Consider the following 19,116-nt stretch of genomic DNA (forward strand, 5'->3'; position numbering starts at 1 on the left):
TAATCAGCTCCCACATACGGTAAACTGTATTCAATAAGAGACAGTCTGCATTTCGATGCACTATACATTCCAGCTATTAATGTTTCCCTGTTATCAGCCCATGGCCACTGTCAAGGCTGTGTTCATAAATTTAGGAGTTTTGTAAAATGTTGTTTCAAGCTTAAAAAGTGTATAATGATAATCAGTTGTCTGTTGGACGCATTTGTTCCACATAAACATTTTTTTATATCTTTACCAACTACGTAGATATCATGTAAGTGCGGATTAAAAATACGCGCATAAATGCCGTGAAGAGCTTACCCCTGATTTACTAATACTGTCACTGAAGTATTACTGTCTAACAACAACTTTTTTAAATATTGTACGTATTTATTTTGTAGATCATTTTATGAACACGGCAATCCAGCTATAAGGACTAGAGTACAGACATCTAGATTTAAGCAATAGGTTTCACCAACTATAGAAAACAAAATCAGTACTAAAGCCATCTAGACATTACACGCCAAGACTAACCGTAGATGTATATTTTGTAACATTTTGCTGCTGAACATACCCAATAACGCATAAATCTTTACCTAGTGTAGTCAGCGGCTTAAAGAGTGCATACTGATACTCTATGACGGCTTTGGCGCGGAACGCAATTAAAAGATCCGAACAACAGAAAAATTATGTAACGATTTTTTTTCCTATTGGGAACAACATTCCCAATAAAGAATAGATACAAGTTCGTCAATTTGAACCTTACCGTCGTAAAATAACTGTATCAGTTGTAATTAGGAGACCAAATGAAGCAGTAGCCACAACGGAACTTACCTTCGACGTATATTTGAAATTCTCGAGGAATGCGCATGCCGTTAGAATACCTTAAGTTTCCTGTTAACTTAATTTCGTTTCATTCTTCATAAAGCTCGATTAAAAACACGCCTAATTATTACTATTCTTTCTTGTGGCATTGTAAGTGAGTTTAAATAGTGATTGTATCATTTGGTATCTAAGAAGAGCATAAAAAGTAAATACTGTACCTACATTTTTAAATAAGGTTACTATCAAGCACTTTTCTAGTACGTACTGTCAGGATCGAAAATGCTTTGACACTTGAAGTTGAAAACATTACATCTTCTATTTACACTCTTTCACAGTAAATAATACTTTGATGCAATACCGAAATGCGTTACTAATTGTACAATCATGGTATTTAACAAACAAATAATGGTTCGTGAAACGGTAAAATAAAAATGATGTTCCCATCCACTGAAAACATTGGCTCTATAGTAAGCCGGAACAAGAACGCTATACGCAGCGTTGATTTGAAAATGATCATCCATTTATGGCCATGGTGGTACCTACCTACTCTATACTACGAGCCTACCGGCTACACGCATAGAAATACCTGTAATGGATGTGTTGGGCATGACCTGTCACCCGAATAATGTTGCAAATTTTTTTAAGTGATCTAATTCACCCATCTGTCTCTCAGAAAGAAAGCTACGAAAATAAAAGAGTAAAGGGGCTAAACAATAGCTGTATCTTTATACAAACACCTTTCACTCGTGCATAAACTAAGGGCGGCGAAGGAAAGAGTAATCTAACTGTTGAATATGGCCCAGAAGTACGGATCTTTTTTAATGTTGAGACTCCAGTGCAAGCTCCTTTTATTTCACTCGTACACTCATAACAAGTGCAAATAACGCTGTACTGAGATGCGTTGTGTCGGCGCCGAGTAGTGAATTTCGTGCTAAAGCGCACCTAAACAGCTAAATGCGAAAGGTGTGACTTCAAGCACCAGAGACGGCATACCTCTGCAGACGTGGCTCGGTGATATGTATCGCCGACTTCTTCATTATTCTTAGCTGTCATGTAACTGGACGTGGCTCGGTGCAATGAATTGCCGACTTCTTCATTATTCTTAGTTTTCATGTAATTTCTAAGTGTAATTAGACTCAAAAGAAAGGCCTCTGACATGAAGGTAGACGTGTCATGTACTGGAGTATTTTTGGTAGTTGTCATGCACCATCTCAGGCACTTAAGGGAAATTTCACGTCTGAAGGTAAATGGAAAGTACGATGTCAAAAGTATGAAGAGTGTTATAAGAAGATTACTCAATATATGTATACACTGAAGTGTATCTTCAAAATTAATTTATTACTTACCATGAAGCGTTATCATTAAGTGACTGCTACAGTACAGAATAGGGTTGAATATAATTCGGTTTCATGGAAGAATCTACAATTTCTACATGGTCGTAACATTCCTCTTGTCATCATTAGACACTTAAACTTCACATTCATTCCGCTCCAACAGCTTTGTATTTATACGTGACGTCTCACCAGTGCACGCAGGTGTGCCAGTGACCTACCTACATGGTGTAGATGCTATTAGGTTGGTGCATAAACTAGTGGCGTTTTTGTTTTTAGTGCTGATATTCCGACAGGTGTGGGTTTATTTATCGATTGTAATTTTTTATTTCTTATTCACTGTTGCTATTTGAGTTTACATGTTGTCATTTTGTCGTTTCGGTGTAGTGAGTTTAACTGTAGACGCTAAAAAATGGCGTGCCAAGTGGAGTAATAGGAACATTTCCGACATGTATTTCGTGAGATTAACCTCTCACTTATGTTGTTATCAGGTTACCAAGTGGAAAAGCGGAAGTGGAAAAGCGGATGAATATTGTTGTATGAACCGCAATAATCGGCTTGGGCGAAGCCTGTGAAAGAAATGCGGACTTGTTTACATTCTCTTCATTTAATTAAAAAATCCGAGTCGCACTGGAAATGTTTCAAACTTTCACGCCAGCGAAATTACGAAGCCAAGCCAGTTATTCGCTAGGTGTAATATTTCGTGCAAAATGAAGGTTTTTCAATTCATTGCCAATTTACTCCAGTAAATGAAGATTTTCAGCTCATTCACAATTTAACCCTCGAGTTAAAAACGGCACTCCATCACCACCGGCTAATTATCAAAGCCTCGATGTTACAATGCTACCGGCAATGCTACAGGTCAGTGCTTCTTGCTACTGGCTCTAAATATAGAACAATACTTCACACAAATCATCCTCATTTGGCAAACTCATCCAATACCTCTTCCGATGCTATCATCTTCGAATCTTCCATACTGTTACAAGTGTTTTAAGCTTTCCGGGATGTCGCTCGATACTCAGCTACCAAATTTCTTAAAGATCTCTCTCCCAGACACTTATGTATACATGTGTCCACAGGTGTGAGACTTGCTGATTGGTCGCAGACATTGTTTATTTAATAAGTCTTTTTGGGTGTGATATATGTTGACATCCCTTTGAGTTGTGGTTCTTGAGAGGTTAGATTGTTACTGCATTGTCATACACAGGGTGACTCAGGAGAAAGGTAAATGCTTTGAGGGGTGACGGTACTGAATAAAAACTTCTTATGGACTTATGCCCTACTCCAAATGGTTTCCGAGGTGGAATACATTTAATAGTCATTGTTATTTATTTTCTGTACTTTCAAAAATTGTCACCATTTACAGTGTACCACAGTAGTGGAGAGCGCGTTGAGACGAACAGTTTGATACGGGACACTTGCGGTCTATCATGTCGGGAAACTACCTCAAATTGGCCTACAAAAATTACGTAAGCTACAGCACAAGTGCGTGAGCGAGTTTTTCAACAGTCTCGGGCTCTCTTCGCACAAATAAACAGTTACAGAGTAAAATGAATAGGGCTATTGTGCAGGAAATTTTATATAGTTAAATTTTGTACTGCGACACGTTTCCGCTGGAGGATGCGGTTTTCGAGTTATTCTAGAAAAAAGTACAGAAGTCATATTAAATGTGTTCCATCTCGGAAACCATTCGGAACAGGGCATACGTGTATATGAACGTTTTTGCTCAGAAGCACTAAAACCCCTCAAAGTATATTCCTTTCCTCCTTGCTCACCCTGTGTTACCTTCAAGAAATGGTCGATCCACAACAGATGTAGAGAAAATTGGGCTCACAAACTAGCTGTTCCATTATCTTTTCCTCGCCTTTAGTAGAGCCCGATGAGAACAGAGCTGAGGCGGCCAGTTCAGCACATATATGCCTATTACAATGTCAGAACGGCATACCACCGGTGTACCAAAAGACAGGGCACCACCGGGGCATTGCCTTACAGCCTCCAAACGAGAGGAGCCAAAGTGCAAACGCCACAGTCCTACACAACCGTTAGTATGAAGTACCATTCCTTATCTTCAAGCGTCCGGGAGTCATGGCAATAGCTGCTGAAAGACCCGACCTCGGCGACACAGAATACTTAATGAACCATCACAGTAAGGCAAGGAGCGCTGTTGACACCAATAAAAGCCACTGTGTCATAGGGACAGGATCGGCTACTTGACTAATGAGGCTTTCGGAGCTCAGAGACACGTTCAGCCATGGTGCTTTTCTGTCCGCCTCGCTAGAATCAGATAGACTCTCTATTGAGTTTCAGTCAAACAACGGCAAGCTGGTCGATGGTGGTCCTACCACTGTCTGCTTGCTGACTTCAGAAAAAAGACACAAACAACATGATGTAAAACACAGCTGTGTTCTGACGTTGCTACAAACTAGGTCATAGTGGATGAGAGGGAGACTTCCGTGTGGTCTGCCTTTCGCCACTGAGGGCCGATCTTGGATGGTATGCCATCTTCATCTTTACACCGTCCAGGCAATGCGCATTTGCACAACCATCTGGCCAACTCGTGAATATCTACTGGAGTCTTGATCGGTTCACGGTGGATAACGAGGATTGACTGACCACATAGCTGTCCTCAACTAGCTTCGCGACGGGCTCGAGCCGTGCTCTCTCCCAACCATGCGTTTTCGTGAACTTCGCTGCCTATCTCTGTTTCGTTTCCCGCCCTTGTCGTGGTAACGTCGTGGTTCTTCTTCCTTCTACGTGTGGCAGCAGTGATGTGTATCGATATTTGGGCCGTGTACCATCTTTGGTTTGGTGCATATAGTTTCTGGGAGTCGGTCGGTTGTTGCGGACGAGGGAAGTTCTCCGCGCGGTGCAGTCGGCTGAGGCCGCTGGCAGTCCCTGTGCAGTGTCGGAGCGTGTGTGGAGCTGCCCGATCGCTACGATCTTCGTGGTTTGCCGACTCAGGGCGTCAAATTTGCGTAGTAGTTTCAACAACACAAGCCTCGTCTATTGATGTTGTGGTGGTTCACTTCGGTTGATTGCTGTTGGGGAGGTTTTCCGTTGAGAAACACCGAGGGGTTCTAATGCTGAGATTTAGCCGCCTTGCGGTGCAATTAACTATTTTGGTCGACTACGATTTGAGTGCACCAGTGGAATTTTCTGTCTTGTGGCCGTTAGTGTTCTGGTTACCTACACTGGCCACTAACGTAATTTCATGCAGCGTCCTTTCCTCACCTGTTGTCGCTGCCAACATGGTGTGTAATTTTGACAGCCAATACGTACTCCATTGTGGATTATCACGTTTGTAACATTGCCGGTTGGGGGGAAGCCAGTTGTTGTGTCGGTCGGTCCGTGGCTGCCCCCTGGTTGGGTTCCGACGGATCATGTGTAGTTGGGCTCATCACCTGTGTCACCTAAGTGAACGAGGGCAGACCGACCTTCCTGGAGGCCTTCTGAGTGCCACCGGTGTTTAATTATCTGTTGTCAGCTATTTTAAATTTTAGGCTTATGTTTATTTTTTGTTTCTTAAAATTTTGCAAGATTAATTTTAAATTTTTCTTTCAAGCTTTAACACTGCGGCCATCTGCCTTTAAAGATTGTGGTAGTATATTTTGAAATTCTGAAGTTTGATTATGGCTCTCAGCCATTGGTATTGCACCTTGAATATGTTGTTTTTTTAAATTATTTTATTGCTATCTTAACTGGATTTTTATCTTGTTGGTTTTTAAAATTTCTTGTTGTTAAACATGCTGGCCTTGTGCCTTTAAAGAAGTTTTGAAATTTAATTGTGGTCCTCAGCCATTTGTGTTGCACCTTGCATATGTTGCCTTTTGGGTTTTAAATTATTTTATTGCTATCTTAATTGAATTTTTGATTTTTTAAGATTTCTTGTTGGCCTTCTGCCATTAAAGGTCTATGGTAATATACTCTAAACTTTTGGAAATTAATTGAGACCCTCAGCCATTTGTATTGCACTTTGATTATGTTGTTCCTTTGAATTATTTTTTGCTATTTTAATTTGATTTTTATCTTGTTAAAATTTCTTGTTGGAGGCCTTCAGCCGTGAAAGAGTTGCTAAAATACAATAAAAGACACTTAGAAGCAGAAACTGACCTCAAACCTTGGCCTTTCACACAATCCTACGAGAGGTCTGAGCTGTAAGAGTGTTACTGTACTACAGAAACTTTTGGGGCGAGTAATGTCTGCCTGCCTCCATGGCAAGGCTGTAGTTCTCTGACTTGTAGCCCTGATATCACAAATTGCTGTTGAGGTGCATAAACATATCTTCTCAGTTCATGGTCATGCCCGGTCGCTATCCAAGGCACTGAGCCTTTTTGTAACTCTGTAAACTCGTTCTGAATAATTAATATTACGGAAAACTACTTTGTCAGGTCTCTGGGCATATACTGAGGCACTCTGCTACACTCAGGACTCATCCTCCTTCACACAAACTGTCCGTACCATTTCGAGTCGCAACATTTGTGTGAGAACCGGCTTTCACGTAAGGACTTCGGTGAAAGTGGAAAAACGCCTACAGCATTGTCGGGTAGTACCAGCATGATGTAGCCTTGTGAGTGACTACATTTTTTGTAGATGGGCCTTTTAGTTTATGTTTGTATCTATCTGGGTATTTAGAGTCATAGAGACATCAGAAGCTCCATGAAGGTGCCATTTGTCGAGCGGAAGGAGCCCTTACACGTGTCATTATTTAGATGTAATATCAGAGAAACATAATTAAGTCCAGCGCTGTGTAAGTTTTGTACCCTGTCAGGGTATGAACTTCCATGTACCAACGCTTTGCCAGCCACGTGTAGTACTTGTAGAGTACTTGAAAACTTTAGCATAATTATTCTAAGCCCTCTTGGGAATTATACGGCGAAAGAACAAGTGCGTAATAATTTTTTGCTTTTCTCAGTACAGTTTTTCTGTTTTGGTTATTTGTTGGTGGTGGTTCATTACGAAAAACATAAACACACATGCTGCTACCACGGTTAAGACCGTTTCAGGTTTGACAGAACAGTAACAGGTGTAGCCAAATTTGAATTTTTAGCAACAGCAGTAAAAAGAAGAGCTGTGTAGGCATGCGGAATCTTTACTGTCAGGTTCAGAGACTGAATTTTCGATCAAAGGGAACTAACGCATTTTTTAGTGTACCTTCTCCTCGTCTCCTACATCAATTGTCAGCTACCTTGGTAACTCCTTTCTCGGAAAACCAACAGAAATCGTAACTGAGTTCGTTGACGACGACGTTAGACCTACCGCCGCAGTGAATGGTTTATTAAACAAGACTTATTTCTGTGTGGCTAATTTAATATTGAATGGCGAAGCTAAAACCTATTTTTTTTCTAGTGAGGCAGTAGACTTCCAACAGATAGCTGACAGTTTACGACAGCGATATCAGAAGCAAAATAGGACAAGGTTCTTCCGAGAAACATTTAATACCTTAATACAGAAGCATAAAGAATTAATGGCGACCTTTTCAGATAACATATGGAAGATAAATGTGCTGACATACCTATTGATACAAAACGCAGATGCTGATGGAGTCTCGCTCTGGGATACTGATAATAAAGCTTTGGATGTTTTTCTACGTGGTATCCCCGATGAGGTGTCATGTATAGAGGACCTGGCGGTGGTAACTGTTGTGGGTTGGCAGGAGAGCCAACACCGTGATTAGTAGAGGAAGCCGAAAGGCACGCGTTTTAGCTCACGTAGGAGCCGGCCACGGTGGTCGTGCGGTTCTAGGCTCTCCAGTCCGGAGCCGCGCTACTGCTACGGTCGCAGGTTCGAATCCTGCCTCGGGCATGGATGTGTGTGATGTCCTTAGGTTAGTTAGGTTTAATTAGTTCTAAGTTCTAGGGGACTGCTGACAACAGCAGTTGAGTCCGATAGTGCTCAGAGCCATTTGAACCATTTTTTAGCTCACGTAGGCTGGCGTGAGGTCTGGAACAGGACAAGGAAATTAGAATTAAGAAAAACGGACGTAGCTGGTGGAGTACTTAACTTTAATCCATAACTGGTGAACGTCGCTCTTGACTGTACATTATTCTCAATATCAATAGTAACTGAACATGGCGCCTTGCTAGGTCGTAGCAAATGACGTAGCTGAAGGCTATGCTAACTATCGTCTCGGCAAATGAGAGCGTATTTTGTCAGTGAACCATCGCTAGCAAAGTCGGTTGAACAACTGGGGCGAGTGCTAGGAAGTCTCTCTAGACCTGCCGTGTGGCGGCGCTCGGTCTGCAATCAGTGGCGACACGCGGGTCCGGCGTATACTAACGGACCGCGGCCGATTTAAAGGCTACCACCTAGCAAGTGTGGTGTCTGGCGGTGACACCCCAGTAAGTACATAAATAGAGGGTGCTGACGTTGCCGCAAGAGTCAGTATGAACCACCGTGTCATTTATTCACAAGTAAAGTGTTATAGATATCTCAGTAAAGGTCCCATGCAGAAGCAGTGAATGCAATCTATATGAAAAGTGTGGAAATGTAGGACACGAGGCTCAGAATTGTTGGATTCAAAGATCAGGAAAACAATGTCAGCAGAAGCAGCCATTGAACTAAAGTGGGAGTGTTTCAACCATGAGGAGGCATTCCCAACACGATGCACACTGCACAAATAGATACATAGATGGAATACTTCTTCGCAGGTTTGTGTGGGTACGGGTGCTCGTACGTCAAGTGTCAGTTTGGACCTTGTTGGTGGGAGAAGACTTGGATCTCCACGTTACAAATTATATGGGATTCGTGACAATAACATACAACGGTTAGGTATGAATCTGCTCAACTTTAGTTTCGGTACTAAGAATTTCCAATAATTTTCCTGACCTAATAGAAGTGGAAGATGGAGTGTCTCCAGTGATTCATGGGATTCACGAGATTCTCAACAACCACCGATCTCTTGTACTGTATAGTAAAACTCAGTGGGACTTTATTTCCATCGGTAGATATAGGTGCAAGTGAGGCAATCTCACAAGGCTCACCCCTCACGAATGTGCTGTAACTAAACTGCCAACATATACACTAGACATTGGTTCCCATGGTAAAATACTAACACTTACGGAGAAGTTAGTGTAGATTTGCATTGATACCAGTTAACCATATGAAGCGTTATAATTATGTGCTACAGTCACTGGTGGAAAATGAAGAGTTCTGTGGAAAATGAAGAGTTCTGTGCACAGAAGTGTAATGTGTGTGCGTGGTGTTAATGGCGAGTTAATTACTCCTGTAAGCTTGGATAACTTCAGCATGGACATGATAAGTCTGTCAAAGGGCTTGAAGGTTGCCACATTAGAGATATTAGATGAAGAAGTCATTGAGCTAACCAGAGCGACAAGCAAACCGTCAGTGCAGCAGCATTAAATAAAAAGTGGGTGACTTACAAGACAGTGTTCAAGAGGTTAGGAGTCGTTGCTCCCATGGTTTATGAATCTGTTTAACACATAGGGTCCTTTAACTGTTATACTTGTTACCCAGCATTGTAAACCTACATTTAAGAACAAACCAGTTTATAGAAAGCCATGCTGCTTAGCAAAGCACCTCCAACTTGTGATTGGAAGTTTATAGGTCAACAATTGACAGGGGATCCTTTACCAGTAATGTTTGATACCCAGGTTCAGGTACTGAAGGACAATAATGAGTCAGTTTGTAGATAGCCATGCTGGAGGAGTTTATAGATCAACAGTTCGTGGAGGGTATATAGAGTACAGTGACAGTTCATGCAGGGCAAAGGTAGTCATCATTCCGAGAAAGTCAGAAGGTGGTACTTAGGAGTAAAGAAAACCGTCACATGCATATCCCATCACCAATATTACATGAACGTTAGACAATTTAGGACATTGAGTCCATAGATCTAAGGAGAAGATATCGCCAGCTGAAGTTAGTGCACAAAAATAGATCAAAGATGGTTTACACGTTTCTGTGGCGATATTACCAGAAGAGGTGGATGCTGTTTGGTATTAAAAACTCCCCATCCATGTTTCAAGGGTTATTAGGTTCGGTGCTATATGGTTTAAACCCACAATCTTGTATCATACATTTGAAAGATATCGTTAGATTCTAGAAGATATGCTGGAGCACGCAAACCGCTTGGAAGACATATTCAGCAGGCTACGATCTGCACAACTAATGCTTAGCAAAGATAAGTGCCATTTTACGCTGATGCTGGAGAACTACTTCGGACACGGGATTAGTGGGAAAGGCATTCAAACCGATCCTCACTTAACAAAGGTAATCTGGAACTTAATAAAGACACAGACAAAGAAGCAACTGGTATGATTTCTGTGCTTATGCAATTACTATTACAAATTCGTAAAGAATTCTGCACATATCACATAGTCTTTGAATCGACTGTTCAGTGGTCAGTGAAATATCAAATAGTGTTGGAAACATTGGAGACAGCATTAGTTTCTATTCCAGTATTTGTCTTTCCTTATTATGTGAAGGAATTCTTTTGTCTTGTGTGATCCCAGCAATGAAGTGGTTGGTTGTATTTTGGGTCAGAACAGCATAAGAAACCAACTATCGAAAAGTAGATACTATTGTTTATATACGGAATAACGTGCTTTCGTATTTATATACTGTTAAGTTTAATGTTGCAATAGATAACAAATCATTAAAATGGCTGCTGGTACTGGAAGATGTATGACAATGAGATGGCCACTCAAACTCCGGGAGTTTGTTTGTGGCGAGGTAGGAAACACAAAAATGCAGATACACTGAATATGAAGGCTGCAGTACTGAATTATCTAGGGAAAAGGGTAACTGAGTGGTAGAGAGCACAAATAGCTGACAAAGTCTTTCAGGCATAGAGGACACAAGACATGAGTGCAGAACGACGACATGTGTAACAGGCATAATGGTTCTGGCGGAGCTCAGGGTCTAAGTACTGTGACAAGCGCATTATCATATGTTGACAGATAATGGAGGATTCAGAACGATTGACAGACGAGTAATGAAGAGATTGTGGTGGGGAGCCATAAAGCGGGACGTCAAGCTGTATGCAACGACTATGTACTTTGTGTATAAACAGCTGACCTACTTCATCAAGAAATCCCTGTGGAAAGTATACCAGAGGCATCTAAACCACATCTCATGAACTGGCTAGATATCTTAAGACCTTTCAATAGGTTACTCACTGGAAACAAATACGTACTAATAACTGTAGATCATTTTAAGGTCCATGGGAATGGTGGCGATTCCTGATCGGGAGGCTAAATTAGAAACCCATACTGTAGCTATCAGCTGGGTACTTAAAATTAGTGTGCCTGATACCTAAGTAACAGATCAGGGTATGCATTTTATATGGTGCTTCTTAAACTAGTTGTGTCATGTAGTTCATCTTCAGAAGTACTGAAAAAGCCAGTTTTAACTCCATGCTAATGGCAGAGCAGAACGAGTTCTCAGAAGGATCTCTAAAATATTGAATTGTTACGTTCATAGCCTGCACGACGACTGGGATGCGTTTGTGTAAGATCTTGTTTGTACGTATAACTCTAAAATATCTACTGATATGGGTCTGGTAGCTTTCAGGATAGTGTACAGTGGAAACTGCCTCCGCCTTATGTTCATATTGATCTGACTACAACTGGTGAGAATGTACGCACAGTATCGGTGTTACGCAACACACTTTCATCCAGTAAGATGGTTACAATGAATAAATGGGTACAAGTGAAGGCGCAACAAGAATAAATAACTTCTGAGCATGGAGAAGCTCACGCTCTTATGTTCGCAGGGGCCTACGGGCATAACTGAAGGAAAGCATCATCACTTGTCTATCCAAAGAATTGTATACTGACTCACAGACATCAGAAGTGGAATCACTTCTAGTGAAATCAGAGGCAAAGGAATGCCAGAAGGGAAAACTAGTCCTACAAACTTATTTTCATACGGTAGGAGCACATTGGGTCTATTTAGAATTGGCAGTGGAAACCTTTATCATGAATAACTATAATAATAGAAAACATAGGGGCATGGTAGGGTTCGATTTACTTAATAGTGGTATTTCTGTGAATGACAAAACCTACATGGCTACAAGAAAAGTCGAACACTCGCCTCTCAGCTACATTCACATGTACGAATATACTCCAACTAATCCACTCTGTATTGTATTGGGCAGAGAAAGCGTTGGAGGTACGGCCAGCACAAAATCTAACCTATTTTAACAACGCCCTAAATCCAGATCGCATGTACTCTATTGACACACTAACAGCATCTGAACAGGAGAAGATTTCAATACAACAAATGTTTCAACATATTCAGCAATATAAACAGAACCGACTTCAAAAAGTGGTAACAATAAGCATCACAACCACCAATTTTTCTGCGTTTGTGAAGGCAATGTGCGTCCTTTACTATTGTCTCACACGTGGAAGTGTCTATCTCCTGTATCTACCGGCACATAACGTACCTGTCTAGTGGTTCAGTAACGGAATCCGGAAAGCATAAGCTAAGAAAAAATTGGAAATTTGTGATAGCTTGAAACGGCAGATGTAGGAATAATATAGCGCGATTCTGAAAAGGGTTCAGTATACCAAATCTTAAGAATGATGGTATAAAATTAGGAAACAAAAGTAACGTCCATATCGTCAGCTCACATGAGCAAAGAAGTTGGTGCATTGAGCAGAATAACCGATTTTTAAATGTATGACATTGTTGGAGAGGGATAATTCGGAAAGTTTTCAGGAAAAATGGAGGGATAGTTTTGGAGGACACATCTACAATTTTTAGAGTTCTACCCGTCGAGTATAGAGCCTAGGAGACCATCTTGGATCTGTGTGCTGATAGGAGTGTCAACACTGAGTACTGGCTGAGCCGTGGCGGGACAGGCGCCAGTAGTATCTCTGCCACGAGTACGATCGATTTCCTAGTACAGAGGTTTGTCTTGGGGCTTGGGCCTGCTCGGGATATAAGCTAGTGCCCACCGCGAATAAAGGGAAAACAACGCTTTGAGGACGGAAGGCCGCGGTGCGCGAGTCGGCGATTGGCTGGCGGGCAGAAGCAAAAACGGCGTGACAGGCCGGGCGGTGGTCATCACGTGGTTGTACTGGAGGCGGCGGGAGTTGGCCGGCGCTGTGCATTCTCCTGCAACCTCGTGAGCTGTGGAAGTGCCCGCTTCCTTGGAGGGACACGCTGTTAAGACCTCGCGAAGTGATGGTCTGACATCTTCGCAAAATCGCCCCAGCATCAAGACACCCAGTTAAGTACTCTAATTACGAAGAGCGCTTAGTTAACTGTGATTGTGATCGCTCTTGGTACAGTAAGACGTTGCCGCACGCGTGATGTTAAGTGTGTTCGATTTCATTTGATGTCTCTTACTAAGGGTGTGCTCTGCTTCCGCATAATATTGATGTATTTGCAGAATGTTAGTTTATTAGCTATTATTAGCATGTGTTTAATTTTCTTACGATATAGGTTAATCCATGTCAATATGTCCTCTGCGGGAATTCTGAGTTTTTATTTCTAAAGCTTTGCAGGCCCATTTAAGGTGGGACATATGTGTGTTGGTTCGCGTGAGCCAGTTCATTTCCCACTCTTAGTGTTTGTTTCCCAGGTACTGTTTCACTTGAAGTTGCTGTTTAGCCTTGATTTTATAGTGTCAATTTAATGGTCAATCTTGTATGTTGAAGTTAAGAAAAGTTTTTTGGCCTCCTGTTGTCGAGTGTGGTCTGTGTTTCAGTGAGGTGAGGCAACAGGCAGCCGAAGCGAAGAGTTTCCCTTTAGATTACAAGTTTGGCTTACGGGCGATGGACTTCACCTGAGCTCGTGTCTTCCTCTTCGGTAGCCTACTCTATGTGGGGCTGCAAACGGAGGCACGTCTTGGTCCCAAGTTAAGTATTACTTCCCTCAGTCGGCTCCACCGTTCGTTGTTAAGCTTCGGCCTTACAAGCTTCGGCCTTATTTCTGTTGTTACACATCTATGATTGTACAATGTTGTAACTTTCTATGCCCTAAAAGCCAATCTTACAACCCAATGGGCATTTGAATAATTTCGTGGCTCGCTCTGCAAGTTTCTGTAGTTTAGTAATTTTCAAAGATTGGCCAAGTTACGTTTTAATAAATTTGTTCTAAGTATTCGTGCTAAAATTTAGGCTGTTTGTCCACTGTTATTTTACATGTAATGTTGTAGTATTGGAATTGAGAGGGTCTTAAATAACGTGTCTTAACTAGAGTTGTTTTGTTAAAGTTACAGTAAGATTCAGCATTAGTGGCGTCTGTCAATTTTTGTATGAGATCGTTGCTAATGGTTTATTAGTTTATTAATGATTTTATGCAATGAGAGAGTTTCTTAAATATTTTGAGTGAGTGGCCTTTTCTCATTGTTTATTGGAGATAGTTGGGATGACTTAGTAACTTGCTTATGACTTTATGTAAGGTGTGTTTCGTAAATAATCTTGCCTGAGTGGCATTTGTCAGTTTTTATGTGAGACTATGTTGGCAGTTAATAAACACATTAGAACTGACATGTTCTCCTTATTGGGTCAACCCTCCCACTCCCTTTAGATTTAAAGGTTAAACAAAGCAGGTGTTAAGTACAAATGTTCCACTGCCGCTATATCGGAATATAGGACTCCAGGTGAGCATTGTCACACAACCTCCGAGCGAAGGAAGCAAAAGAGGTAACAACGCAATGCAACATAAGGACAGTATGAAATAACCGTAAGTTCTTGCACCAGAGTGCCACTGCAACAGAGAAACGTTGAAGAGAGACCCAAGCTCAACAACCCAGAACAATTACTGAATCACTACCGTGAGGCATGTAGCGCCGACAATACCAATGAACGAGGGAAAAATCGATCACTCTTTATGGGCAAAAGCCTGACTCTTTAAATAACGAGACTTTGGAGCTCGAGGACAAATACACTTGTGCCACTATTCATGCCCTCGTCGCTAGAACTACAGAGAATGAAGTCTACCGAGTTTCAGGGAAACCACAACAAGCTGTTCGATGTGGTACACCTGCTGCGTGCATACTGACTTCAGCGTAAACACTCAGACAAAATGATGGAAACCACAGCCACGATCTGCCTTTGCTGCCCACTGGCACATGGTGGATAAGAAGAAGACCGGTGTGCGGCCTGCCGTCCTCGACTAAGTGTCAATCAAGGGTAATCAGCAGGAGGCACTCATCCCCGTTATCTACTGTAGAAGATGTAAGAAGAAGGGTTAAAGAGAGCGGTAGTAATCAAAAACTTGTATTATTTATTCGTGGGAATGCTATATCTGGTGCACCAGTTATTAATGGTGCAAGTCATTTACCAAATCCATCAATTATAATAGGTATTACTGTGAAGAAAATACTTACAAATGCGTGGGCTGTAATAAAAAAATTATAAATATGGTCATCTCCAATCAGAGATGCTGGTTGACCTAGTTCAGCACGAATTAGTATTGTTATTGATGTTCCTACTATTTCTGCTCATGCTCCAAATAGAAAGTATAAAGTACCACTGTCCTTATGGTTTGTAGAGAATTATCATTTTTGCGGTAAGATGGCTCAATTTTAGGTGGTAGACTGTAAATCTACTTATGAGATATTATCTCTCTTACCACACTCTGGTCTTATATTCAATTATGATTCTAGACAGCAATTATAGAGGTGTAATGTTTTACTAAGGCCTAATAGATTATTCTTTTAATTATAACTTTGAAGGTTATTTTTAATATTAGTTTAATTAACTTAAGTCCTTAGTACAATGAGATTAGGGTTGACGTTGAAATCAATCCTATTGTTGAAATTATTACGGTTATAGGAAGAATAATTCTTGATTTTTGAGACTTTATATTTACAGATCATGAATTTTCGGTATATGATATAATTAGGGCTGAGAATCTAATACGTATGTATAATAAAGTGTAATTGTAGTAAATAGAATTATAATAGTTATAGTTGTTATGTTGTTTTCTATTAATGATTGTATTACAATTCATTTTTGTAGTAATCCAAGAAGTGGCGGTAAACCATCCAGTCCAGGTATGGCACGGTCGCGCAACCTCTTAGCCGTTTCGTGAGCTGTTGCTGGAGTCTTTCCTCTGAGAGCAGGGGATTGACGTACTAGGGCATGTATGAAAACTCTGAAATACTGCACTGATAAGGGCTAGCTACTAGCAGAAATTTAGATTTTTTTTTAATGAAGCCTAGAAGAAAAGGACGATTGACTGCTGTTCTCCTTCATTTTGAAAACCATATCACAGTCGTTTAGTGAATTCCACATTCCTAATGGAATGTACACTCCTGGAAATGGAAAAAAGAACACATTGACACCGGTGTGTCAGACCCACCATACTTGCTCCGGACACTGCGAGAGGGCTGTACAAGCAATGATCACACGCACGGCACAGCGGACACACCAGGAACCGCGGTGTTGGCCGTCGAATACCGCTAGCTGCGCAGCATTTGTGCACCGCCGCCGTCAGTGTCAGCCGGTTTGCCGTGGCATACGGAGCTACATCGCAGTCTTTAACACTGGTAGCATGCCGCGACAGCGTGGACGTGAACCGTATGTGCAGTTGACGGACTTTGAGCGAGGGCGTATAGTGGGCATGCGGGAGGCCGGGTGGACGTACCGCCGAATTGCTCAACACGTGGGGCGTGAGGTCTCCACAGTACATCGATGTTGTCGCCAGTGGTCGGCGGAAGGTGCACGTGCCCGTCGACCTGGGACCGGACCGCAGCGACGCAAGGATGCACGCCAAGACCGTAGGATCCTACGCAGTGCCGTAGGGGACCGCACCACCACTTCCCAGCAAATTAGGGACACTGTTGCTCCTGGGGTATCGGCGAGGACCATTCGCAACCGTCTCCATGAAGCTGGGCTACGGTCCCGCACACCGTTAGCCCGTATTCCGCTCACGCCCCAACATCGTGCAGCCCGCCTCCAGTGGTGTCGCGACAGGCGTGAATGGAGGGACGAATGGAGACGTGTCGTCTTCAGCGATGAGAGTCGCTTCTGCCTTGGTGCCAATGATGGTCGTATGCGTGTTTGGCGCCGTGCAGGTGAGCGCCACAACCAGGACTGCATACGACCGAGGCACACAGGGCCAACACCCGGCATCATGGTGTGGGGAGCGATGTCCTACACTGGCAGTACACCACTGGTGATCGTCGAGGGGACACTGAATAGTGCACGGTACATCTAAACCGTCATCGAACCCATCGTTCTACCATTCCTAGACCGGCAAGGGAACTTGCTGTTCCAACAGGACAATGCACGTCCGCATGTATCCCGTGCCACCCAACGTGCTCTAGAAGGTGTAAGTCAACTACCCTGGCCAGCAAGATCTTCGGATCTGTCCCCCATTGAGCATGTTTGGGAATGGATGAAGCGTTGTTTCACGCGGTCTGCACGTCCAGCACGAACGCTGGTCCAACTGAGGCGCCAGGTGGAAATGGCATGGCAAGCCGTTCCACAGGACTACATCCAGCATCTCTACGATCGTCTCCATGGGAGAATAGCAGCCTGCATTGCTGCGAAAGGTGGATATACACTGTACTAGTGCCGAAATTGTGCATGCTCTGTTGCCTGTGTCTATGTGCCTGTGGTTCTGTCAGTGTGATCATGTGATGTATCTGACCCCAGGAATGTGTCAATAAAGTTTCCCCTTCCTGGGACAATGAATTCACGGTGTTCTTATTTCAATTTCCAGGAGTGTATTTTGAAGTTCTGGAGTCTTGGCCATTCCGTATTTGATGGGCTGGGCCTCTTTTCCACGACAACTGACGTCCTGGACCACACAGTTGTCAGTGTTAGCCAAAGTGCCCGGCAGACGGTCTATGAGAGCGACGAGCCTTCAGGACCGCACTCCAGTGCATAAATGTTCAGGGCGAGTAACGCTTGCCCGTCTCCGTGCTGTAGCCTGCATGACAACATATGGCTGGAGCTCACTGACCTGCGGCTCTGGCATCACGACTGGGTGGCGGTAGGAGAAGGAGTGTTTATCGTTCCGTCGACACCGAAGTCATTAGAGACGGAGCAAGCTGGGATCAGGAAAGGATGAGAAAGGACATCAGTCTTACCCTTTGCAAGATGCCATCCCCTCATTTTCCAGAAGCACTTTAGGGAAATCATGGAAAATCTGAATCTGGATGGCCGTGCGTGGGTTTGAACGATCGTCCTCCCGAATACGAGTACTGTGTGTCACCTGGCTATGTTCAATCAATTATTCAAAATGACAGTCACAATCGCATTATTTATTTTGCCGCCGACCGGTTTCATCCCTCGATGGGGTCATCTTCATGGCAATTTACACTGTAAAGTTATAATATTAGTAAGTACTCATGTACGTAATCTAGAAACAATTAGTCAAAGTTACATAAATAAACAGAATTTTACACCCATTTGGTCGCTCGTTGGAGTCGTCTCCCTGCCGGTGTACGGTTGGTTACTATGCATTGCTGGCTCTCCGCATAAGCTTAAGTAACGGCCAACAACACGTTGGCAGACGGTAACGCCCTACACGGTGACCAGCGGTAGTTACATGCTTAAGCAAGAAATCGTAAATTTTAACGTTTGTTCCAGTTGTAATATAAAACATAATAAATAATAAATATAACTAATTAAACCTCGAGAAATTTACAATTATTTGAAATTCAGGTAACTCTTGTCCCGTCCATTTTTCACATGATTTATGGATAGAGCAGTGTCCTCTATCTTTTGTGGTAGGGACGCCATGGCCATGGGCAACAGTATCTATCAAGCGCCCCCTAGCCTGTGTGGTTGGGATGCTGTCGTCATGGCAGCCGCTTCGTGTAAGTCGTCTGCTGTAATACCATCATTGCGTGACGTTCGTTGTTATGGTAACGGCGTACCATGCGTTGTCGTCGTGTGTTCTGGCTACTATCCATAAACGTTATTCCTCTTAATTAGTAAAACACTTCAAAATCAGTGTATTCTCCGTTATATGAATAACATATTAGAAAAAGAAGTATATCAAGCGCCCCTTAGCCTCTTTGGCTAGGATTACGTCGTCATAGAGCATCCTCATA

This window comes from Schistocerca cancellata, chromosome 2 (genome assembly GCF_023864275.1).
Source record: "Schistocerca cancellata isolate TAMUIC-IGC-003103 chromosome 2, iqSchCanc2.1, whole genome shotgun sequence".
Classification (NCBI taxonomy): Eukaryota; Metazoa; Arthropoda; class Insecta; order Orthoptera; family Acrididae; genus Schistocerca; species Schistocerca cancellata.